Source organism: Macrobrachium nipponense, chromosome 7 (genome assembly GCF_015104395.2).
Source record: "Macrobrachium nipponense isolate FS-2020 chromosome 7, ASM1510439v2, whole genome shotgun sequence".
Classification (NCBI taxonomy): domain Eukaryota; kingdom Metazoa; phylum Arthropoda; class Malacostraca; order Decapoda; family Palaemonidae; genus Macrobrachium; species Macrobrachium nipponense.
In genome coordinates, this window is record NC_061109.1 from 90,755,914 (window position 1) to 90,781,756 (window position 25,843).

At 49.0% G+C, this 25,843-nt stretch overlaps 1 protein-coding gene across 2 annotated transcripts in view; it reads left to right on the forward strand.

Moving 5' to 3' along the window:
- The first annotated feature begins 6,682 nt into the window (after positions 1 to 6,682).
- Positions 6,683 to 25,843, forward strand: part of LOC135217428 (prolyl 4-hydroxylase subunit alpha-1-like) — a 203,802-nt gene continuing 184,641 nt past the window's right edge. Inside the window, exon 1 of one of the 2 annotated variants that reach the window (XM_064253292.1) lies at positions 6,683 to 7,048. The gene's annotated coding sequence lies outside the window, so the exon portion shown is untranslated. The remainder of the gene's footprint in view (positions 7,049 to 25,843) is intronic. The other variant, XM_064253293.1, reaches the window with a different exon arrangement.

Genomic DNA, 25,843 nt, shown 5'->3' on the forward strand with positions numbered 1-25,843 from the left:
ACATTCATAAAATGATCTATTTTTCCCTGCTCTTGCACGATGTACCAGATGCGATAGTGAATAGCTTTGATGAAAAGATTGAACCTACTTCAGACGAAGAATTACTTTATCCCCAAATTGAGAAACATATGTCTAAATGTCCCACTGTAGATAGTACAAATTTTAATGGGACAGGCCCGAGGGATAGAATGCAAAGAGACACAGAATTTTCTCCTCCCCGTCTGTGTGCAAAAGTTGAATATAACAAAAGATCGATCGATCAAAAGCAACAGCAGTTGCGCTGTTTCAACTGCAATAAACCAGGGCATCCAAAGAAATTGTGTAGGGTTAAATATTATGGAATGTGTAAGAGCACTGATCATTATTGGCAATCTTGTCCGTCTCAGATACGGAGAGATGCGAGGCCTACACAAGGTTCTGGTAATTATAATGTGAGAACTTCTCAGGCAGGTCAAACCAGAGGGCAAAGGGATCGGTGAAATTTTTGGAAGCCCGATCAACAAAAAGGGCACAGGTGATTGGTAAATGCCATTGTGGTCTCGTGGGGGACGCCCCAGAGCCCAGGCCTATAGTCTATGGAACAGTAGGGGATATGGATATCCCAATATTTATAGACTTGGGTGCGTCTATAAATTTAGTGGACTATAATTTGTATCAATCCATGTTTTCCAATTACCCTTTGCAACCCTCAACGGAGACGGTGTGTGATGTGCAAGCCCATAGATTAAATACCCTGGGTTGTGTTCAAATACAGTTTACTCTTGGTGACAGAGTACTAACAGAACCATTTTTGGTAATGAAAGGAATTGCATTGGGCAACATACTTTTGCTGGGTCATCCTGCTTGTAGAAGACACAAGATTTCGATCCATGCGGGTGTTAATGGGATAACAGGCAGGATACCTGGTGTTTTTCTGCCTTATGAGGACGTGATTAGAACAGAGGACATGGAGGTTATTGAAAAGAGATGTGCTCGGTGATATTAATGGCGGTGATACAAGTGTTATGGAGGAAGGTAATATTAAAACCCACGTTGCTGAAATGGGAAATGACTATGGGGGTTCTATCAGAGTTCACGGTGATAACAATGGTGATGATGATACTTTGGATGGTGATGTTGATACCAATATTGATGCTATTTCTAATACTAACAATGCTGGGGATGATACTGAGGGTGGTAATGTGTATGGGGTGGGGCAGTGGAAAGGGGAGGTACTAACCACAAATATAGAGGTGTTTTATCCGAAGATAACATGTTACTACCTGGTTCGAAGACTATGGTAAAAGTTAAATTGAAGGAAATGAGAAAACCCACAGATGTGTGTTATTGAAAATAGCGAGAAGCTTAGAGGGGTTGTTAGCATGGCATCCGTGAACAGTGTATCCAAGGATGGGTTTACATATATATTGGATTTCCAAGATTGGAGTTGTGATAGTGGTTCAGTGGCTATCGTAGAGGGGAAACCTGAGTTTTCGGAGGCAGAAATGCAATCAAGGAAACGAATATTTAGAGAACATTTAGCTAATGTGGACTATAGCAAACACGTTGAAGCGATAAGCGGGCTCTTGGCAGAATTTGGGGATATGGTAGCCTTACAAGGTGATAAATTGGGGTTGACTAATGTGTTAGAGCATAAGGTAAATTTGGCGAGTGGCATAAAACCTATTTATATTACTGCATATTGCATACCTTTCAAAATCAGAGAACAGGTAGAGAAAGAGGTTAATAGATGGGAGGAAGAAGGAATCGTTAGACCCAGCGTGTGTCCTTACAATTTTCCCTTGATAGCGGTGCCTAAGAAAGACGGTTCTGTCCGTGTATGCGTCGATTTTAGACGTTTAATTGAGAAGACGATCCCTGACTGATATCCAGTCACGTGCATACCAGATCTTTTTGTTGAAATCGGGGGACATAATATTTATAGCTCAATTGATTGGGTGCAGGGTTTTTTACAGGTCCCTCTTAGTGAAAGTAGCAAGGCTTTGTCAGTGCCCAAGAGACACTATGAATTTACGCGAATGCCTTTCGGTTTATCGGGCAGTCCGATGACCTTTACCAGGTTGGTGAACACAGTTTTGCACGGGTTATTGGGCAAAAATGTTTTTGTGTATATGGAGGACATCCTGGTCGCAACAGACACGACCACGCAACACCTGGAAGTGCTTACAGAAGTACTTAGGAGGCTTAGATTAGCGGGGTTGAAAATTAAGCTAGCCAAGTGTTCGTTCTTGAAAAAGCAGATCACATATCTAGGCCACGTCATATCTAAGAAAGGGGTTAGAGTAAATGACGATAAAGTCAAAGCAATAGCGAATTTTCGCATTCCCAGATCAAAGAAAGAGATTAAGTCATTCCTGGGTATCGCCGGTTTCTTTAGGTTTGTGAAAGGGTTCTCTAATATAGCAGCTCCCCTAACTGGTTTTCAAAAGCTCAAGGACAGGCTAATGAACCCCCCTGTTTTGAAGTTTCCAGATTTTAGCGAACCTTTTACATTAGTGACTGATGCAAGCCAGGAAGGTATAGGTGCTTGCCTTATGCAAAAGTTCGATGGGAAATTCCATCCCATAGCTTTTTATAGCAGGAAGTTCAGGACAAAGGTCAGCAACGAGAGATCCATGGCCACCATAGATAAAGAAGCCTTTGCAATAGTGTCGAGCTTAGTTCATTTTAAAATGTTACTGATGGGGAATAAAGTAGTTCTTACAGACCACAAGCCATTATTAGATCTTTTTAATAAACCCGATTTGTTGCCTAAAAGAGCTCAATGGTTTTTAACTATTAGAGATTTTGATGCAAAGCTCAAATATATAGAGGGCAAATTTAACGTAGTTGCTGATGCTCTCAGTAGGAGTTTTCACGACACGGAAGGATTCCAAGTCGCACAAGTCACTAGCGAAGCCATATAATCAGACATACCTCTCATAGAGCAAAGGCAAGATGAAGACGAGATTTTAGCAGATGCAAAAGCATTTCTAAGAGGGGAATTAGTTAGGAAACGATATAAGTTGCCTTTTTCGTGTTTGGAGTTAGAAGGTAATCTATTGGTTAGGAAAATTGAATATAAGTTGAGAACCAGTGAAAGTAAAGGAGATACGACACAGATCGTAATTCTGAAGGTCCTAATTCCAGTGGTTTTGGATATAGTTCATTGCAGGTTCGGTAGTCCACACTTGGGAATAGAAAAACGTATGATGAGGTTTGTGCTAAATACATTTGGTAAAACATGGGGAAAGATGTGGAAAATTTTGTAAGGAATTGTACGGTGTGCAACGCATGTAAGCCTGCAAGGACAACTTCATGCAAATTAGGATTGTATCCTATACCGAGTAGACCTTTTCAGAGAATACATATGGATATCCTGGGGAATTTTTGTGAGTCTAGGTATGCGAACAAGTAATTGTTAGTGATAATAGATGAACTTACAAGGGTAGTAGAAATTTTCCCACTTAAGCATAAAACGGCCAAAGAAGTAGCCATAGCGTTTTTCAATGGTATCATTTGCAGATATGGCTCACCCGAAGTTCTTTTAACCGACAATGGTAGAGAATTTGTGAACAAAACCTTGGAATGTTTAGCTGAAGTCATGGGGATACAGAAAGTAACAATTATTCCATACAGACCCGAGGCTAATGGGTTGTGCGAACGAGCAAACAGGAAAGTGCTCAAGGCTGTCAGGAAAACTGTAGGTGGTAATGATAAGAATTGGGACAGATATGTTAATGTTGTTAGACATAGTATTAACACTATGGTTAGTGATTCCATTAAAATGTCCCCATTTGAAGCTATGTTTGTTTGTCCAGCACGAGGCACATTTGATTTGCTAACAATACATCATCATGGGGAGGATACGATCGAGGCATTGGTATCCACAGCGAGAGAGAGACATGCTTGTCTCAGCCGTAATCTCGAATCCACAACCAGAGATAGGGTACAGAAGAGTAATAGTAAAACATCTGATCCCAAGATCAATGTCGGAGACAAGGTATTTTTAAAACTTAATGTGAGAAATGAACTAGATTATAAATTAGTTCCGAAGTTTGAAGGTCCTTTTAAAGTCATTGAAGAGAAAATTGGAAACAGACTTGTAGTCTTAGAGGAAAAAACAGGTCGGTCGAGGTTGACACATATCTCGAAATTGAAAAGAATTGGTTGTGGTGATTAACATATTGTCGCGCAACTCCCCATGATGAGGTATAGTTAGCAAATCAAATGTGCCTCGTGCTGGACAACCAAACATAGCTTCAAATGGGGACATTTTAATGGAATCACTAACCATAGTGTTAATACTATGTCTAACAACATTAACAATCTGTCCCTATTCTTATCATTACCACCTACAGTTTTCCTGACAGCCTCGAGCACTTTCCTGTTTGCTTGTTCGCACAACCCATTAGCCTCGGGTCTGTATGGAATAATTGTTACTTTCTGTATCCCCATGACTTCAGCTAAACATTCCAAGGTTTTGTTCACAAATTCTCTACCATTGTCGGTTAAAAGAACTTCGGGTGAGCCATATCTGCAAATGATACCATTGAAAAACGCTATGGCTACTTCTTCGGCCGTTTTATGCTTAAGTGGGAAAATTTCTAGCTACCCATTGTCAAGGTTCATCTATTATCACTAACAAGTACTTGTTCGCATACCTAGACTCACAAAAATTCCCCAGGATATCCATATGTATTCTCTGAAAAGGTCTACTCGGTATAGGATACAATCCTAATTTGCATGAAGTTGTCCTTGCAGGCTTACATGCGTTGCACACCGTACAATTCCTTACAAAATTTTCCACATCTTTCCCCATGTTTTACCAAATGTATTTAGCACAAACCTCATCATACGTTTTTCTATTCCCAAGTGTGGACTACCGAACCTGCAATGAACTATATCCAAAACCACTGGAATTAGGACCTTCAGAATTACGATCTGTGTCGTATCTCCTTTACTTTCACTGGTTCTCAACTTATATTCAATTTTCCTAACCAATAGATTACCTTCTAACTCCAAACACGAAAAAGGCAACTTATACGTTTCCTAACTAATTCCCCTCTTAGAAACACTTTTGTATCTGCTAAAATCTCGTCTTCATCTTGCCTTTGTATGGCTTCGCTAGTGACTTGCGCGACCTGGAATCCTTCCGTGTCGTGAAAACTCCTACTGAGAGCATCAGCAACTACATTAAATTTGCCCCCTATATATTTGAGCTTTGCATCAAAATCTCTAATAGTTAAAAACCATTTAATTTACCTCACTTGTCACTGCCAGTCTTATTATTAATAATACTAATAATTTCAGGTCTATTTTGAATGTATTATGATGTAAACAGAAATGACTAGATTGAATAATGTGTACTACTAATTTTACATCACATAAATGTCATAGAGGACAAGATATTGTCATGGAAAATTAACAGAGTACACTCCAAAATAGCGAGGTGGGCATTGTGATACAAAGCTCTCTCTCTCTCTCTCTCTCTCTCTCTCTCCTCTCTCCTCTCGCTCTCTCTCTCTCTCTCTCTCTCTTCTCTCTCTCTCTCTCTCCAATGGCGGCATGCTGCTGCCCACGGTGATTTCGCGCCTGTCCATTCCATGTTTAAAGTTCCATGGTGATGTACTAATCAATTTTAATCTCTCTCTCTCTCTCTCTCTCTCTCTCTCTCTCTCTCTCTCTCTCTCTCTCTCTCTCTCTCTCTCTCTCTCTCTCTCTCTGGAATAATGAAGCGAATATGTTTCGAGACCATGTTGATTTCTTATTCGGGAGTTACATATTAACCATCAAATACAGTGGTTAATCTCCCGCCTCCTCCACATCCAAGGACCAGTTAGTATAATATAATTAACCTCGCATCAATTCACGCTCTGTGGACTCGAAGCTTTTAGATTTAAATCATCGTTTCGTTTTATAGTACTTACAGTTTTCGTCAGTGACTCACTCCACTAGTTTAGCTGCTCTGTCTCCCCACGATCGTTATGTGGAGAGTAAACTACCTACAGTTTTTCTTTTGTAAATAGCTCACTGCATACAGTACAGTTTTTCTTTGGCATGTGTCTTAATACCTATAGATTTCCTTCTGAGTAACTCACTACCTACAGCTTTCCTCCCATGAGTAACTCTCTACCTACAGTTTTACTTCTCAAAGTAATTCACTACCTACGGTTTTTCTTTAGTGAGTAACCCATTACCTACAGTTTTCTTTGGTGAGTGACTCCTGTTAGTATTATTTCGGGAATTCAGTACCCATAGTTTTTCTTTGGTGAGTAACTCACCAAAGATAACTAATACCATCGTCTCAATTTCATTATTTGCAATTAACATAGTCCCCAGCCTCCTCATATAACAGCAACATAAAAATAGACTATGATGATAATATTATTTTAACTTAGGTACTCGATCAGATTTTTCAATTTCCGCGCTGTCTATATGTGAGCACATGTATGTATGTATGTATGTATGTATGTATGTATGTATGTATGTATGTATGTATGTATGTATGTATGTATGTATGTATGTATGTATGTATGTATGTATGTATGTATGTATGTATGTATGTATGTATGTATGTATGTGTAAGTGTCAAAGACTCACACACACATAAATAAAAGGAAAGATGTGCCTTTACAAAGACTACTAAGGTAGTGTGTAGAAACCTACTTAGAAGTTATAGAAGATCGCCAAACGGTATCGCGTCTCTTCTTTAACCCTCGTACTTCCCTGAGCATAACTGCAACTGTGCATGCAACATGCACTCTATATTGTGTGATTAGTAGTTCATCGACGAGTCTTTTTGACTACGTGTGTTTATTAATAAGGCCAAAAGTTTTCTAGGGCTATGAGTGTACCAGCAGTATGAAACTTATAGATATAGGTAATAAAGCCCAGTAAATGAAGACATGGCCATTTTATTTGTATGATACCTACCTATCCTAGCTAAAGAGGGAGGGGCAAACTCCGTGAGTAGAAGCACCCACTAGCTACCATTGAAAAGTAGCCTGCAGCCACAGTGAAAACTTTTCCTTGCCACCCTCCCCAAACTAAGGAACTTCAGCACGAGGTAGGATCTGGACCTTTTTGTAGCTAGTTAACATTGATCACCATGACCAACGAGAAATTGCCACTATGGTAGCAACTAGCCTAGTACCTACCTATACTACTCTGTTTTTTTCCATCTGTCCACCCGCCAGTGGTGTTTGCGTATGGTAACACTGCGTCCCATGCTTTCATAGTTAGAACTACGCTGTGTGTAACTTTTAGGTAAATAAAAGGATATCTGGGTGTACATTTGCAACTGAAAAGTGTTTTTAATAATTTACTGTATGCGAATTACACCGTTAATAGTCAAAGTAGGATATTATAATTGTTGTAACTATCTAAAGCCCGTGACGCGTGTTACCATACGCAAACACCACAGGCGGGTGGACAGATGGAAAAAAACCGAGTATAGGTATATCAATATGCTGCAATGTTCGTCTCCTCATCTTCTGTGCCTAACCTAGCCATACAGGCTAGCCTAGCCTACATCACTGATGCTAGTCTTGTATGAGCTCCCTAAGTGTAGCCTACTCTACATATTGTTACCTAATAATTAGGCTAGGTGGCCATTTTTGGTATACATAGATGTATTTATTTGTATTGCTTAGGCTTAGGCCTATTATTATTATTATTATTATTATTATTATTATTATTATTATTATTATTTTTATTATTATTATTGGTAGGCTAATCCACAAATTTTTGATTGAAAAGTATGTTGGGTTAGCAACATTGCATTCAGAATTTGTTAAACCATCCTTGCATGTTATTGGTACCAGTTGATTACTTTTCAGTCCATAGCCTATGGATTAGCCTATGGGATTCAAGTTAGGCTAAGTAGAAACATTCCATGTCATTTTGTGTAGGCTAGTAGACCTAATCTTTATTTTCTTGAATGAGTATTGAATGTTCGATTTTTTATTGAACTGGATATTGGTACGGCAGCCGTACCCTGATTGCTGTAGATATTGGTACGGCAGTGAATTGCGCACCCGTTTACCACCTCAGGGATATCAGTGAAAGCAAGGAAAATGGCAACGGAACAGCATAAACCGTGGAGTAATACATTAGTTTTCGCCGAAAAACAAATGTTTTCAGGCTCTAATGAGCTGAAAGAAGCCATAGACATCTATGAAGACTCAAACTTTCAAAAATTGTAGGTAGATCTATATTACTATTCCTTGGCGGCCTAGACTATGGTAGTTGCGGTTTTTCTGTGGTTTTACCTCCTGAAAAAAATTTTAAGTAATATTTATTTGGACGACTGTAATTAACCCCCGGGGCTCGTACTAAACACGACGAAATACATTTGATGCCCCAATTCCTGGTGGCATTCGGATTCGTGGGGACAAACGATGCGGAATGCTTCTACAGAAATACCAGATTGTATATAAGTAGGTCAAGAACGATCGAATCAGCCTTGAAAAGAACTCTGAAGAGGAGATTAAAGGAGGATTTGAAATACATGGAAATCGTGCTCTGCTGTATTCATGGTGGCAAGGAAAACTACCAAAGTCGCTCCTCTGGTAAACGGCCAAATCAATCGTAAGTAATTGCAGCTGACGGAGAAAAAAATAGTTACCAGCTAGTGAAATGGCAAAATTAAACACAATTTCAGCACTATTCCATTAAAATTGGGATAGTTTTGTTTTAGTTGCACAAAAAAGCGGGACAAATCTCACAAAAGCAAACAAAAGGGGTGGGGGACATTTTGCTAACTTTAAAAAAAGCGGGACAGATGTTAAAAAAGCAGAACTGGTCATATAATACTGTATGTTTAGCAAACTGGTAAACGAATACAGTTAACTGTCGTACCAACAGCAAGTCAAGAGCGCAATACGGCGCCACCAACAGAATCTGCCGTACCCCCACCACACTATGTTATTTGTACGGCAGGAAGTCTGAAATTGACGCATGCGCAATTGTTCCGATACGTAATACAAACCATCGGTCCTTTAACAATAGGAAGTAGCTAGCGGCAGCTGGAACGGTCGTAAGCTTCGAACAAGGGGAGAACGGTAGTTAACTGCTTGTCCGACAGTCGCGCGCCGCGCGACTGGGAGGTAAACAAATCACTTTTGCTTTCGGCCGCGGGTGTGAAGGACGTGTTCGTTATCGCTCTCTGCCCGCTTCATCGTCGTATGCGTTTGTTTATATTGTGTTTTCTACTAATGGTTTGTTTGAATTGAAAATGAAACTGTAAGTACACTGTTTTCATTTTCATTACTTAATTATGAACCAACATGGAGTTATCGCCGTAGATGCGGCGATTTCCTCTCTTTTCATGAATTGAACCTTGAATTATGCCTCGGTGCCGAGGGCGGGCGCGCTCGCACCGAGTCATGTATTGTGGGCGAAAGTGTGTAATTGAAAATGTAAGTACTCTTTTCATTATATGTTTGCCCTGTGCGTTCGTTACCGAGAGTGTGTTTGCGCTCGGCACGAGTCTTTTAATTTTGTATTATAGAATGCAATGAAAGTGGATTCGCAATTGCAATATTCTTTTCATTTTCATTTATTTATTTGCATGAAATTTAATTTGGATCAATTTTCGTTCTTACCCGGGAATTGATCCTTACGATTTTATGTGAAAATGAAATCGCAAGTGCAGTATTCTGTTTCATTTTCATATATATTTTATGATAGCATCATATTATTGGATCAAGTTTCCGTTCTTACCCGGGAATTGATCTTTTGCCCCATTTAAGTTCTATGAAGTGAATCGTAAGGGCAGTATTCTGTTTCATTTTTTCTTATTACTTTTCACTGCTGTGCGGGGGTAGGGGAAGCGAAGGTCTGCCAGGAAGTCGTCGGAAAGCTCTCCCGCGACTCCCTTGGTATCCGATTCTTCGTCTTCCTTCCTGCCCCCCGCTCAGCTTTTTCGTTGTATTTTGTATTTGGGGTCTTCCTTGCGTTCGGGGTGGGGCATGTCTTCCCCCCGTGCGTGAGGGAACCCCTCTTACTAATCTATCTATGTTACCGCAGGTGCTACATCCGTGGGAGACGACCTTGGACAGGTATGGACCACCGCGGAGGCAGGGCGTGCCTAGCATCCACGGGCTGCTGCAGCGTCTAGCGAGGTCTGGGGCGGTCTCCACTACTACCACGGCCGCTTATGCTGCTCCCCCCCCTCCTGGTCTACACTCCCCATGCTGTGTCGAGGACGCCGTCTGCCGCTACTAGGGCCGCAGCCGTACCGAGGTGGGGTTGCCGCCGCCGCCTGTTTTCTTCGTGTTGCCTGCCCCAGACTTCCGCTGTTCCAGCAGCTCGCCCCGGGACCGGGCGCCAGGACCCAGGTTCCGCTGGCTGCCGATGATTCTACGAGGCGATCGCTGGGGGCCTAGCCGTACCTGCCGCTGATGTGATTCCCCGCTGGCTTGGCTGTCCCTTCTGGGTCTACGCTGCCGCTGTTCCTGCCGCTCCTGAGCTGGTTGCTGTTCCTGTCGCTCCTGGTTCCTGTGCCTGTCCATGCTGTCCTGCCCCAACGGTGTTGTCTTCCCCCAGTCCCAGGTCCTTCCGGACAGGTGCAGTCGGGCCGTGTTGCTTCGGCAATAGCCCCGGCTCCGGCCTGGATGGAGGACCTGACGACTGTCCTGCGTGAGCTGACGAGGAAGAGGAGAAGAGGAAGCTGTCATCTTCGTCTTCATCGTCTGCTGCTGCCTCTTCCCCTTCGACTTCTAAGGCCCATAAGCCGAAGAAGAAGGAAGGCTTGCCTTCCCCCTCTAAAAGTCTCCTTCGGGAACTTCTAAGGGCCCGTCCCACCTCGGTGGGACGGGGGGTCCTTCTGCTGGTCCTCCTGCTCCTTCGGGCGCGGGGCCCGTCTCCCCTTCCGCAAGGAAGAGATAGACGGGGACCAGAGGAGTATCGGTTAGCTCTGGTACTTCCTCGCCTGGTGCTAGCGGCGATGCCGCTACGCCAGGTTCCGGCTCGGTCTCTCGTTCGCGAGAGATCCCGAGTGTACGTTCTCCCTCGGGAGACCGTGCAGCCAAGTTTCGGCGCCAGAGTTCGCTCGGCGCCAAGACGCGGCACGGAGCAGAAGGCTGGTGAGAGACGCTCAGGTGACTCTTGCCAGGCCAGCGGCCGCTCTTGCAGCGACCAGCTGGTAACCCGGGTATTCCCCCCTAAGAAGGCTCCTTCGGGACCTTCTAAGGGCCCGTCTCGCTCCGGCGATTCGGGGAGCTCTTCTGCTGGTCCTCCTGCTCCCTCGGGAACAGGGCCCGTCTTTTCTTTTCTCTACCAAGGAGAAGAAGACGGGGACCAGAGGAGTACCAGCTTCGGCTGGCACTTCCTCTCGCCTGGTTCTAGCGGTTCTGCCGCTAAACTAGGATCCGCCTCGGCTTCTCGTTAGCGAGAAGTACCGAGTGGACGGTCTCCCGCGGGAGACCGTCCAGCCAAAGTCTTGACGCCCGAGCTCGCTCGCCGTCAAGACCGAAGCGCGGAGCAGAAGACTGGCGAGAGTCGTGCAGACGACGCTCGTCAGGCCAGTGGACGCTCTCGCAGCGACCAGCTGGCTGCTCGGGTTGACGTGACGGTCGCTGACCAGCCACGAGTTGAGGCGAGGAAGGGCCCCCCGCGGCCCTCGCTACCAGCCACGGCTGGTACCAGCGGCTCGACGCGCCAGAGGAGGACGCTCGCCGGTCTCACCGCGACAGCGAACCTAGCAGGTCACCTGACGCCGCTCCCATCGGGACCGGGCGAAGATGGTAACCAGCAACAGCTCGCCTGAACGCTAGAGATCAGCGTCGACGTTTCTCAAGCCGGAGCCTCTCGCCCCAGGCGAGCGGCAAGGCTAGGCCTGCTGCTCGATCGCCACCGCGGGTTGACGATCAGCAGCAGCCCTCCAAGCACGCTGGTCCTGCCAGCGAGCTAGGGGGGGGGGCGTCAGGTCTGCCTCTCCTGTACCTTCAACCTCCTCGGGCTACACCGGGAGGAGCGAGGTACCTATGAGTGATCGCGAGAGGTGCGCCGCTCGCGATCCCGCTATGACGCCGTATGGACCAGGCACGGTTCTAGGACCGACCAGGACATACGTGCAAGTAGCTGGAGGCGACCGTCAGGGGTCTGCCGCTTTTCCTCCTTCGGAAGGAGGAGTATCTCGGGATCTGTTCTTGTTGGAAGGACTGGACGGTCCTACTCCGCAAGACGCGGTTACTCCCGAGATACAGAGGAGATTACAGAAGTCATTAAGCTGATTCGTCAGCATAATGACCTTGCGGAAGGATTGCCGCTCCCACCAGCAGAGCCCCACGTCTCTGCTCGAGTCGTTTTTGGGGCCCGAGGGAACCCAAACCGACGGTGGGTCGCCGCGATCGGAGCTTGCCGATTCTGTTCTCGAACCAGAGTCTCTCGTCTCCGGACAAGAAGGCTCGCTCAGTTTCCTGGGCCGGTCGATTCAAGCTACTTCCACCTCCTCTACTGCGACAGCGGCGTTTCTACGTGTCTTCGGACACCGTATTTAAATACTCCTTCGGTCCTCCTGAGAGGTTTCGACCTCGACGAGGACTGGAATGAGTCGGAGGACGGTATCGGCTCTCCCCCGTCAGGTGTCGATCAGCCCCACCCAGACGACGTTCACAGTGGCGGCAGACCCTTACCTACAGTGAGAGTTCGTAACCCTCCGCGGGGGAAAACGTTTTCTCCTGACGATACGTTTTCTTCCCAGACTCTGAGAGACCATCGCCGCAAGGCGATGGCTGCTCCTATTCTTCTCCAACTGCTAGTTCCACTGGGAAGGCGAGCGAGTATCCAATTCCTCCCCCATTCCCTCTCTCCTTACGGCTACGAGGGAAAGGGGAGGGATCCTACAGAGATTTCTCTGTAGGATCCCACGTTCGGGACTGCGCTACCGGGGGGAACCTTCGGGTACCTACCTGACGTAAGCCCGGTCGTTGAGGAGGGATCCTGCCCCATTCTCGATTTCTACGGGAATCGAGAGGACCACCAGCCGATGATCGTTTGACGAATTCGGTGGGGTTTCGCAGACTGCTTAGAATTCTAAGGAATTTCTAGCGCATTCAGAGTGTTCGAGTTTTTTACGATCTCCAAACACTTAGGCGAGACCACGGTCTAAAGTGAGCGAGACGAGAATCCCCGATGTTACATGATAATCGGGAACCTCGCCTATGCTCGAATTCCTGGAATTTCTAGCATTGGGAAGAAGACTGCTGATGAAAGAAACTATCTTACAGTAGGCGACCAACCTGGAATAGAGAAGATCGGACGGGAATATCCAGTTTGGCTTGAACTATCGTCTTAGTATTCTGTTCACCATTGAAGCTTTCCTTCAAGGAAGACTTCTCCTTCACTCTTTGATAGAGATCGAAGGTGGTCGATCTCCAATCCTTATTTTGTTTTCTTGAAGGAAAGAATTTAGGATGGAGATCGTTGTTCAGAATCCTACAAATATACTACGTATATTAACCTCGCGACATTTGATTCTACTAAGCAGTTGAATTGTCCGAGGGGTAGGCGCATATCCTAGTTTTATCTACGGATTGCGACTTAGAAGAAGAAGTATTCTAATTGAACTGCAACTCGGGGTTGCCTGCAACCTCCCAGGAGTTTTCAGTTTCAATTTTATATACTTATGGTTTTGTCACGACAACACCATTTCAACTTTTATATTTACCGAAATTCGTTTCGCCTAAATATAAATTGCTCGAGCATATCTTTTATGCTCGGTAGTTCTAGCCGAACGCATTCCTTCATGGAATAATGGATTACATGGCAACTCAGGATGACGAGTCGGCGAGAGCTCAGGCTCAACTACTACGTATTGAACTGCCTGACAGCAGCTCAGTATCAGCTGGGCCTCCGAGATGCACGGTCAGTTATGTCTCTCTCTCCCCTGGTTTGATTGACTACCGAACCGTATCTCTGCCCAACAATCATGGACTTAGGTCTCTGATTAATGGGGATTCTCGCAATAATGAAGGACCATTTACTGCTGTGACGCTAGAGTCCCGAGTCCAGCCGCCTTCGACATTGCGAGAATTTTCAATAGAGATATCTCTTGGACTCTTTCATCTTTCTGTTTACCGCACGGTAACAGAAGTCTGTACAAGTCTCCCGCTGCATCGCACTGCGATAATGCGAATGATTTTGCAGACATCTGAGTTTGTCTTCAAAATATCTCGTATTCGTAGGTGTACAATTGTTCATTGTTCAACCCGAATTACGAGATCTGTCAGAAGACATCGCCTACTCTCCGACCTGACAGCTCTACTTCCAAATGTTCAGCCCATGAGAAGCAGTTCTTCAGGCGGTTTTCCCCTGTGTTTTCATTACTGAAGAAACGCCCCGCTTTCATTGCAACTACGACTTCTCACCGGACAGCAATGAAATAGCGGTTAGCGTTTTCAGTCATTTGTAAGCACAGGTTATGAATCTTGAGAATCCTTCTCTCGATTCGTCTGTGAAGACGTAGGTTGCATTCAATATCTACCTTCGTCTTCAACGGTACATAGTGTTGTTTCTCCTTAGCTGAGATTCAACAACCATGAGATGTTTTGCCTTCAGGGACCTCGGTCTCTAGAAGGCAATTGACTTTCGCCTGTTGGGCACATGCCTTAAGAGAATTCATCACCTCGCTGTCCGGCATTGGTGACAACAAATACATTATTTGTTTGGTCTCTCGGCATAACCCTTTTAAGGCGAAGGTCACGTGACTTACTCGGATGCTTTGACAACTTGCCATCCTACCGAACGCAGTCAGTCGGCAGCTGTCAGAGCGCCGAGTCAGTTACGAACTACGCTGTTGACTTAGTTCGGTTGTTACAACAGCAATCATTACTTCGTTTTAATAGCTTGTCACCAGTACCCATACCATTGACACCCACCAATGGAGTGTCGGTGTCCTATCCACTACCGAGAACTTCGCTGCATGGGGATAGGAGGATGCGAGAGACTTCGTGGCAACGGACAGACCAGTATGGGTACTGGACATCACCGAAGTAGAGAAGAGGAATAGGTCATGCGACTATTTCCTTCTTTTCCTCTGAGGAACTGCATGACTTCTCCTGCGAAGTCAAGCATCCAGGGGATGGGGATCCGTGACGCTCGATTCGTACCGAACTTCGTAGCGAAGACTCAGAACCCTTCGGTCCCTGACGATTGGTTCGAGTCGTTCACAATCCCCTCCCTAATGGACTTCACCGCCTTCGATGCGAAGGAGATGCTGCCTTGTCCGCAAGAACTTCTCCGTGGCGCAGGTACTGAAGGCAGGGGTCTGGTCCAACCAGACCACATGCCCTTCCTTCTACCTATTGGATATTGCCCACAGGTCCTTGGATCTTTTTCCTTGGGACCCGTGGTGGCTGCTCAACACGTTGTGTAGCGAACCCAGACCCTCGCAGGCTGAACAGCATCGAGTCCTGGTGTGACCGTAAGAATGGATGAGTGAATGAGAGTGTGACTGGCTCCTCTTCCCATCTTTTTCTTCCCCTCTACCTGTGGTTAGAGGGACACGGTCGTCACCCTGCTGGATTAGGACAAGATGCAGGTGAGCTACTCAACAGAGCCCCATCCTATCCCTTTCACTAGGGATAGGAGCGTATATCCACCACTTCCTCCAACAAGGGGGAGGAAGTGGATGCCAGCTTGAGACAACCCATACTTTATGTTGCCTCTTGCAAACAGGAACAAGTTCTTGCTTGCTGGTACGAAGAGATACGCTTGCCTCTCTCTTAGTACTCGGCCCAGAGGTCTGACCATTGATCCTGCGGTGCACACCCCGATCAATCGGACAGAGGCTTGGATCCCTCCCTCGCTCTTACGACCAGGGAGGCATTCCAGATGGACGAACACCAGTCTGTTCATCAAAAGACTCAGATTCCTCCCACCAAGAAGTGAGTCTTCCTATTGTTAAAGGACCGATGGTTTGTATTACGTATCGGAACAAATGACAATTTGTCGAAAATTGCATTTTTCCTAACTATACAAACCTGAGGTCCTTTACATATAGTCCCTCCTCATGCCACCCCTCACTCTGCGTATTTTGCATGGGCCAAAAGCAAAAGTGATTTGTTTACCTCCCAGTCGCGCGGCGCGCGACTGTCGGACAAGCAGTTAACTACCGTTCTCCCCTTGTTCGAAGCTTACGACCGTTCCAGCTGCCGCTAGCTACTTCCTATTGTTAAAGGACCTCAGGTTTGTATAGTTAGGAAAAATGCAATTTTCGACAAATTGTCATTTCAGTGCCGTACCAATATCTACCGCGATCGGGATACGGCTGCCGTACCAATATCCTGTGCCATTTTTTATACCATTTGTAATGTTTTGTCTTTTTTCTATTTCTCATGCAAATACTACCATTGTATTTTACTTATACTAATTGCTTTCGTCTGATACTTGGTATTATCTTTGATTACTTTTGTATTATTTGTTAGTTATGATGGCGAGAGCACTCTGATACTGATGTTGGTGTAGTGGGCCTTGCTCATAATATTTTGCGTCGCTCAGAAAGGTCTAAGAAAATGACTGAAAGGGGAGCTGAGTTTCATGGTCAGCTGCTTGAAAAACTCTTACAGTGGTACCTCGACATACGAAAGGCTCGGCTTACGAAAAATTCGAGTTACAAAAGCAAATACAAAGATTTTTTGGCTCTACATACGAAAATAATTCAGGATACGAAAGGTTGTTGCAGTTAAGTCCTGAGATTCGCCCGGACCACCGATAACAATTTTGAAACTCGCCCGCCGCCAACTGAGTAGACTCTCCAGCATCCTCCTGCTCTCCCATTGATTCCTAATGCTAGTCACTGCCATAAGATCCTGCTCTCCTATTGGTCAGCATCTCTCCCATCGTGCATCTACGTAGCGGCGTTCTTCTTCGGCCACTCGGTAGCAGCATCGTTTGTATACGCACGCTGAATTCATTCGATCTATACGATTTCGTTTATTAACGTAAATTCATCAGCGATTTCGTTGTAGTACTACTTTATCGTGTTGTGTGAGAACTTTAGTACATACGTGTACTACATAACTTAATTACATACAGTATATACGTAGTCATGGGTCCCAAGAAAGTTGAAGTTCACGGAAAGAAGAGGATGGTTTCTTTGGAGACAAAAATGGCGATTATCAAGAAGTATGAAGCTGGCATGCGGTTGAGTGTGATCGCTAAGGAATATGGCTGAAATCCGTTGACAATAGGCACTATCCTTAAGCAGAAGGAAGCCATCAAAGAAGCTACACCTTCTAAGGGCGTGACTATTTTGTCTAGCAAGAGGAGCCACATGCACAATGAGATGGAAAGGCTGCTTCTTGTCTGGATAAAAAACAAAGAAATCGCTGGCGATACGTTAACCGAGATGGCAATCGACCACAAGGCCAGTGCTATTTTCGGCGATTTGATTGCCCAGGCCGAAGAGTACTGAGGAGAAGGGACATCGATGGCAACCCCAGACTTAAAGGCTTCTCATGGGTGGTTTGAAAAATTCCGGAAACGGACTGGCATCTATTCGGTGGTGCGGCATGGGGAGGCGGCCAGCTTGGACATGAAAGCGGCTGAAGCATTTATTGAGATGTTCGACGAGATGACAATCAAGGAAGGCTACAGTTCTCAGCAAGTCTTCAACTGTGATGAGACTGGCCTTCTTTGGAAAAAAATGCCTCGTTGGATGTACATCACGGAGGAAGAGAAGAAGTTACCTGGGCATAAGCCTATGAAAGACAGGCTTACGGTCGCACTTTGTTCGAACGCCAGTGGGGATTGCAAGGTGAAGCCCCTACTTGTTCAAGGCCCACAAAGTGCTAAAGAAGAAGCTTCCAGTGATGTGGAGGGCTAATGCGAAAGCCTGGGTAATGAGACTGTAAGGACAACGCTTTTTCCCTATTTTCATTGTAACCAATCATCAAGTCGCGTTGTTCTTACTTCCATCCGATAGAGCATTCCGCGGCCTTTCCGCCGATGTATAACACTTGCAAGTCCATTATTTGTACGCCTAATTATATCTAAATGTACGTCTGTAAGAAAACAAAATTACCGTCTCGGAGTCATTTCTGTTTGTGGTGCGAGACTGCACTACATATCCGTCCACACCTGTCTATGTCAACTCAGTTTGTCTGTAAATAAATTATCAGTACCCAGTTACCTGTCTTAATCTCTGGTCTTCACAACTGGTGACCTCCTGGAGTTGGTGACACAGTGGTTTAGGCCCAGCCTTTAACGGACTAATTACGGCCGCTCACCTTCAGAGAACCTTTAACGGACTCAATACAGCGCCACTGTTTAGGTCTCTGAAAACTCCACTGTGAGGACGACACCAACGCCATTAACGGACTAATTACGGCACTGCTTCCATGTTTTGGCGTTTATTTTGAGGACGGGTAGCTGGGTGCTGGTTACCCAACACAAAATTCAGGCGGCGGTTCAGAAACATCCATCCGACGTCGTGGCCTCCTTTGTCTCACCCGGGGAACGCCAGATCTTCTTGACCCGCTGCAACTGCGGGCCTCCTCGGTTTTTCCCCCGACGCCATTGCCGCACCTGCGAGTCCCCAGACGAAATCCCCTGCCTGCCGGCGCCGCAGCTACACCCAGGGATGTACTTTACCCACCCGACGTCGCTGCCTGTGGGCCTCCCCTGCTGCCGACACTGCAGCTATAGCCAGGGACGTGCCTTACCCACCCGACGTCGCTGCCTGTGGACCTCCCCTGCCTGCCGACGCCGTTGCTACACCAAAGGACCTGCTTTACCCACCCGACGTCGCTGCCGCACACGTGGGCCTGCTCAGCCCCGACGTTGCTGCCTGTGGGCCTCTTCAAACCCTCGACGCTGCTGTTATTCCTGGGGCTCGCTCGGCCTTCCTGACGTCGATGCTACACCTGTGAACCTGCTCACCTTTTCAAACGCCGCCGCCTGTAGTCCTCCTCGGCCCACCGACACCGCTGCCACGCCTGTGGCCCTCCCCTGCCTGCCGAGGCCACTACCTGTGGGTTTGTTCATGCCACTTACCTGGCAGATATATATATAGCTGTATTTTCTGAAGTCCGACAGAATTTCAAAACTCGCGGCACACGCAGTGGGCGGCCAGGTGGTAGTACCCATTCCCGCCGCTGGGAGGCGGATATCAGGAACCATTCCCATTTTCTATTCATATTTTTTTCTGTCGCCGGTCGGTAAACAACTGTTTACAGACCTCTGCTCAGGATTTTTTGGATTTGACTCGCTTTTAAGTATCTGATTGGTTTTTTGGTATTGAATTGGATTGTTGAATTGGCATGCGCGATAGTGGACCGTTTTTTTATTTTGGATTGACTTTTCTATAAAAGATATGTCTGGATCAAGTGCTGTGAGTTTCAGAGTGTGTGTGAGGACTGATTGTAAGGTGAGGCTACCGAAAGCATCGGTAGACCCCCACACAGTATGTATGAGTTGTAGGGGGCATAATTGTTGGTGGATAATCGGTGCAATGAATGTGAGAGATTGACCGATGATGATTGGAGAGTATATGAGTCCTATCGCCTTAAATTGGAGCGCGATAGGATCAGGAGGTCTTCCTCCAGGAGTGGTTCTACCAAAGGTAAGGCTAATATCTCTCCTGATTAACACCTGTAGAGTTTGCAACCCCTAAACCTGTGTTGCCTTCGGCTCTGATTCTGTGTCGGGAGAAGCTAATGCTCTCTCTCTTGATTTAGAGTCTCTTCGCACTCTGGAGACAAAGTGAAAGCCTTGGAAACTGGCTCGGTGCAAGTGTGTGATCGTGCCCCTAGTGTTGTGGAGGGGGCGTCAGATCGGCCCATAATGCCTCTAGGCCTAGACCTCTATCAGACTCCCAAGACTCAGGGAGTAGGTTATGTCGAAAGCCGCAAGAGGGTTACGGGGGCTCCCCACCGATCTGGCGTCCCTTCGGCAGGCCTTGTAGCAAAGTCCCAGGCTGCCAAGGAGCGTTTGTTCCGACACGGCATACAACCTTCGGGTCCTTTTACAATAGGAAGGTACTAGCGGCAGCTGGATAGGTCGTAAGCTTCGAACAGGGGTTCGGTAGTTAACTGCTTGTCGACAGGCGCGCGCGGCGCGCGACTGGGAGGTAAACAAACCACTTTTGCTTTCGGCCTCACAGCGAGTGGACGTGTGTGTTCGACGCTCTCTGCCCGCTTCTCGTCTTTTGCTTTCATTGAGTATTTGGTTGTGTTTGTGTATGATCATAATGTAAGTACAATCATTTCCTCTTTTTTCATCCATTGTGAATTATTTTATGATCAATCATGGAATCTCCACGCCTCGCTACCCCCCGGAGGATTGTGCCCGGGTACCGAAGGGCGTAAATGCGGGAAATTCCGCTCCTTCCCTGAGATTGATCCACATATTTTGTGCGCTCGGTGTCGGGGGCGCGAGTGCACCCGAGCCGAGCCCTGTGAAGTATGTTGTAATTGGTCGGAGCGCAGTGGGGCTTGTACGAAGGTAGGAAGAAGCGAAGGCCTGCAAAGGAGTCGTCGAAAGCTCTCCCGCGACTCCTTTGGTTACGGACACTTCGTCTTCTTTCCTGCCGCTCCGCTCAGCTCCCTTAACGTTGGCGCCTTCCCCGTTCGGGGGGGGTTTCTAGGTCCTTCTCCTCACCCGAACCTGTCGAAGTGTGGAGGAGGGCGCTAGATAACCGATGTCGAGTTGTACTCTGGGTCCTCTATCAGTTCGTCTTCGCGCGATTTCGCGGGTAGAAGATCCTGCTAATCACCCGACCTTTGCTTCCTCAGGTGCGGTTTGCCGCGAAGGAGAACGACCTCGGACGGTGTGGGCATCGTTGGGTTTGCAGGGCGTGCCGAGTGTCCAGGGCTACTCTACCATCTCGCTGGCTCTGTGGCGGTCACGCATGCTACGGTAACGACCACCACCACCACCTTTCAACGCCTGGCTATGCTTCACCTCCTCACCTGGTGTACACCCCGCACGCGGTCTCTGTCACACCAACTACATCGGTGCAGGGGCCAGTCGCCGTACCACAGGGGAGTGTGATGCCGCTGCCTGGGTTTGCCGTGCTGCCGACCGACCGGACTTCGTGTGCCCGAAGAGCTCGCCCCTGGACTCCCACCAGTACCCTAGGATGTCTGTGCGCTGGTCCGTCCACCTGGACCGCCTGTACAGCCTGCCGTACCTGCCGTACCTGCCCAGCCGCTGTTCACGGACGTGACGTTGCCGACCACTGCTGCCGTTCCTGTACCTGCTCCTGCCGTCTCCACTGCTGTTCCTGTGATGCCTGCACCTGCTGACGTTGTTCCTGTTCGTGGCCGCTGCTCCCGATGCCGATCTGTTCGGTACAGGTGCGTCCGGGCCCTGTTGCTGCGGCAACAGCAGGCCCCGCTCCGCCCTGGATGACAGATCTGACATCGGTCCTGAGGAGGTTGACGAGGAAGAGAAGAAGAGGAGGAAGGTGTCGTCGTCGTCTTCATCGTCTTCTTCGTCTTCTTCGTCGTCGTCGTCGTCTGCCGCCTCTTCCCCTTCTTCTTCTAAGGCTCCCCCCGCCTAAGAAGAAGAAGGTCGCCTCCCCCCCCCCCCCCCCCCCCCAGCAAGTCTCCTTCGGGAGCTTCTAAGGGCCCGTCTCGCTCCGTGAGACGGGGGGGTTCCTTTCCGCTGGTCACCCTGCTCCTTGGGGGCAGGGAACCCAGTCTCTTCTTCCGCAAGGAAGAAGACTACGGGGACCAGAGGAGTGCCGGCTAACACCGGCACTTCCTCACCTGCTGTTAGTGGTTCGACCACGGCAGCAGGGTCCGTCTCGGCCTCTCGTTCGCGAGTAGGTACCGAGTGTACGGTCGCCTACCAGCGACCGTGCAGCCAGGAACCAGACCTCTGAGCCAGCTCAGCGTCAGGTTCACGGCACGGAGCGGAAGACTGGTGACAGTCGTTCACGCGACTCTCACCAGACCAGCTCTCGTTCTCGGCGAGCAGCTGGCTACCCTGGGCGGACGTGACGGTCCACGACCGGCCACGGGCTGAGGCTGGGAAGAGGTCCCCCCCGTTCGCCGGCACCAGCCACGGCTGGTACCAGCGACGTGACGCGCCGTGAGGATATGCACCGGTCTCACCGTGACAGTGGAGCTCGCCGGTCACCTGACCGTCACTCTCACAGAGAGCGATCGGGTACGGCGACCAGCACCAGCTCCTCTGACACACGAGACCGGGGCCGCTGTTCTCGGTCCAGCCGTTTCTACCACAGCGAGACGGCTCGAACTAGGCCTGCGCTCGATCGCCACCGCGGGTGACGATCGCCTGCAGTCTTCCAAGCCCGCTGGTTCTGCCAGCGAGCGAGGAGGGAGCGTTAGGTCTGCCTCTCCCATACCTTCAACCTCCTCGGGTTACACCGGGAGGGGCGAGGTATTGAGGAGTGATCGTGAGGGGTGCGCCCTCAGGATCCCACCACGACGTCCTACGTACCAGGCACGGTTCTCGGACCGGCCAGGTCGTATGCACAAGTGGCTGGAGGAGACCGAGAGGGGTCTGTCGCTGTTCCCCCCCTCGAGGGGGGAGTGTCTCGGGAGATGCTCCTGTTCGAGGGACTGGATGGTCCTACTCCGCAGGACGCAGTAACTCCTGAGATCCAGAGGAACTTTGCCGAGGTAATTGCGCTGATTCGTCAGCACAACGACCTCGGGGAAGGATCGCCGCTCCCACCATCCGAGCCCACGTCCCGGCTCGAGTCGTTCTGGGGCCCGAAGAGGGAACCCAGACCGACGGTGGGTTTGCCGCGTTCCGAGCTTGCCGACTCAGTGCTGGACCAGGTAGAATCTCTTGTCTCAGGCAAGACGGTTCTCTCAAGTCTGGCAGGTCGAGCAGCTGCTTCCACCTCCTCTGCTGCGACAGCGGCGTTTTTACGTGCCATCTGAGGACCCGATGCCGCCCAAAAGGTGGTGAACCCGGAGTTAGCCAGGCTGACTCCGGGTGTGTCTCTATGCAGCAGCTCCTGTCCGAGAACCTATGGTTCTCGCAGCAAGAGGCACTCGGCCTGGAATCGACTGCCATGGCAGCTTTCCAGGCTGTCTCCTGGTTAGATCTGTGGTCCCTCACAGTATCTAAGGTCGCAGCCAACTCCGGGGTAATTTCTCCGAAGATGACTCGGCCTTTAGGAGACTTTGCCAGTCTGGGGGAAGAGCCATCTCCTTCCTTGCCCACCAGACGGTGAACCTGTGGGCCAACCTGGTTCTCCGACGAAGGGACGCTGTCCTTACTCGGGTTTCCAGGGCGGCTGGGCGTGAAGCGGCATTGGGACTACGCAACGGACCTTTTACGGAGTTCCACGTCTCTCTTCCCAGGAGAGATGGTGGACGCTGCGGTGGACAGACGCGTACTGACGACAGTGACCGTCTGGTTCACCAGGCAGTCTCGAAGGCTTCTGGGCAGCCTCGGACTGCGGCCAAGCCAAAGGAGCTCGGCTAGCGCTTCCTCGGTGGCTAAGGCTTGGTAGTCGTGTCGAAGCCCCGGGGAAAGACCTCTGTCTTCTTTCGACTTCTACAAAGGGGAGCCGTAACCACCCCCCCGCCCTCCTCCCAGCCCTCCTTCTCCCGAGGAGGCTCTGGGAAGAAGTCGAAGAACGGGGGGAAACGCTAGGGACGGCGTTCCCCCTCACCTGCTGCCGGAAGTGGGGGGGGTGCCTGGCCAGCCATTGGGCAACTTGGCAGCGCTACGGGCGCCGAGACCTGGATTGTAGATGTCCTTCGGAGGGATATCTATTACCCTTCGAATCTCTCGGCCACACCTCACCTCCAACCCGGTCCAACAGCAATCGTAACGTTCCAGGGTCATCGAAGGACGTAGCATTGAGACAGGAGATCAAGACCATGCTGAGGCAAGAGAGCTGTATAAATCGTCACGGATCAGTCACCGGGTGCTTTTACAGTCTACTCTTCCTGGTGGAAAAGTCTAACGGGAGGCTGGCGCCCGGTGATAGATCTCTCTCCTTTGAACCGGTTTGTTCGCCAGACCCGTTCACGATGGAGACGGCACGTTCCGTGCTCGACTCCATCAGTGGAGAATGATTTGTTCATGCTTTCAGTGGACTTGAAGGATGCGTATTTCCAAATACCCATTCATCAGTCCCTCCAGAAAGTACCTGTCCGCTTCATCCTCGACGGGGACGGTGTACCAGTTCAGGGCACTTTGCCTTCTGTCTCTCAACCGCCCACAGGTGTTCACGCGAGTGTTCACTCTGGTGTCTGCTTGGGCCCATTCGCACGGGATACGTCTGATGAGGTATCTCGACGATTGGTTAGTCCTGGCGAGCTCCCGCTCGCAGTTGCTACGGGACAGGGATCGACTGCTCGAGTTCTGTCGCGATCTGGGGATCGTTGTGAACTTCGAAAAGTCCGATCTCGAGCCCAAGCAGAGGATGAAGTACCTGGGTATGCTGATCGACGACGGGTAGCAGGGCGAGTCTTCCCCGCAGACTCGCGGATCAGCAGATTCAGGGAGGCAGCCAACCAGTTTCCTGTCCTCGGCAGGAACAGGTAGCTCAGCGATGGCAAGTCGTGATCGGACACCGTCGTCACTCGAGAAGTTAGTCCTCACGGGCGTCTTCACCTGCGGTCTCTTCAGTGGAGACTAAAGGAGAGGTTGGTCACAGCGAACGGATCCCCCAAGCTTTCCAGTGTCACTGACACCTAAGGATGAGGCAGGACCTAGCCTGGTGGCTGGACGACAGGAACCTCTTAAGAGGAGTGCCTCTGCGCCACTCCCCCCCCGGACATGCAGCTGTTTCTCAGACGCATCGACCGAGGGATGGGGCTCACACCTGGAGGAGTTGCTGACTTCAGGAGTGTGGGACGAGAACGACAAGCACCTTCACATCAATGTACTGGAACTCAAGGCAGCGTTTCTCGCTCTCCAAGAGTTCCAGGACCGCTTGATGGGACACTCAGTGGTGTTTGATGTGCGACAACACCACGGTAGTGGCCTACGTCAACAAACAGGGGGGCCTAGTGTCTCTCCCGTTGTACCAGTTGACTCGGCAGGTGCACGAGTCGGGCCGAGGCGCACTCAATAGAGCTGTCGGCACGCTACATTCCAGGGAAGAGGAATGTAGTAGCAGACACGCTCAGCCGTCGGGATCAGGTGATAGGGACGAATGGTCTCTACACCAGGACGTGGCGGAAAGGCTCTTCGACCTGTAGCGACCAGGTCGTGGATCTGTTCGCCACCCGGCACAACAGAAAGCTTCAGGTTTTCTCTCAGCCGTGCCGGACCCATGGGCAGCTGCAGAGGACGCTCTACCAACACCCGTGGGACAACCTCTTCGTCTATGCCTTTCCCCCGTTCAGCCTGATTCGCAAGGTGATCAGTCGAGCACTGTCGTCACCCCGAATCTCAGGATGATCCTGGTGGCTCCCAAATGGCCACAGGCCATTTGGTATCCGGACCTGCTGGCTCTTCTCGCAGGAGAACCGAGAGAGATTCCCCCTTGGCACAACCTTCTGCCCAGCCACACGTCGAGCGGTACCACCGAGCAGTCCAGTCCCTACGACTTCACGGCTGGCTGTTATCCACCATCTCTTGCGAACGAGAGGGCTTTTCTCGTAGCGCAGCAACAGAGATGGCTGGAAACGTCCGTCAGTCCTCTGCAGCTGTGTACCAGGGGAAGTGGGCCGTCTTCTGTGGTTGGTGTCGTAGACGGGGTATATCTCCTCTCAGAGCCACTCTTCAGCAGGTAGCGGATTTCCTCGTGTTTCTTCGCCGAGAGAAGCTCCTCTCAGTCCCACAGTCAAAGGATACAGAGCCGCCCTGGCTCTCGTCCTGAAAAACTGAGGGGATTGGACATCTCGAACTCGTTCGAGATCTCCTTGCTTATGAGGAGCTTCGAAAGGTCTTGCCCACCCAGGGAACTCAGGCCCCC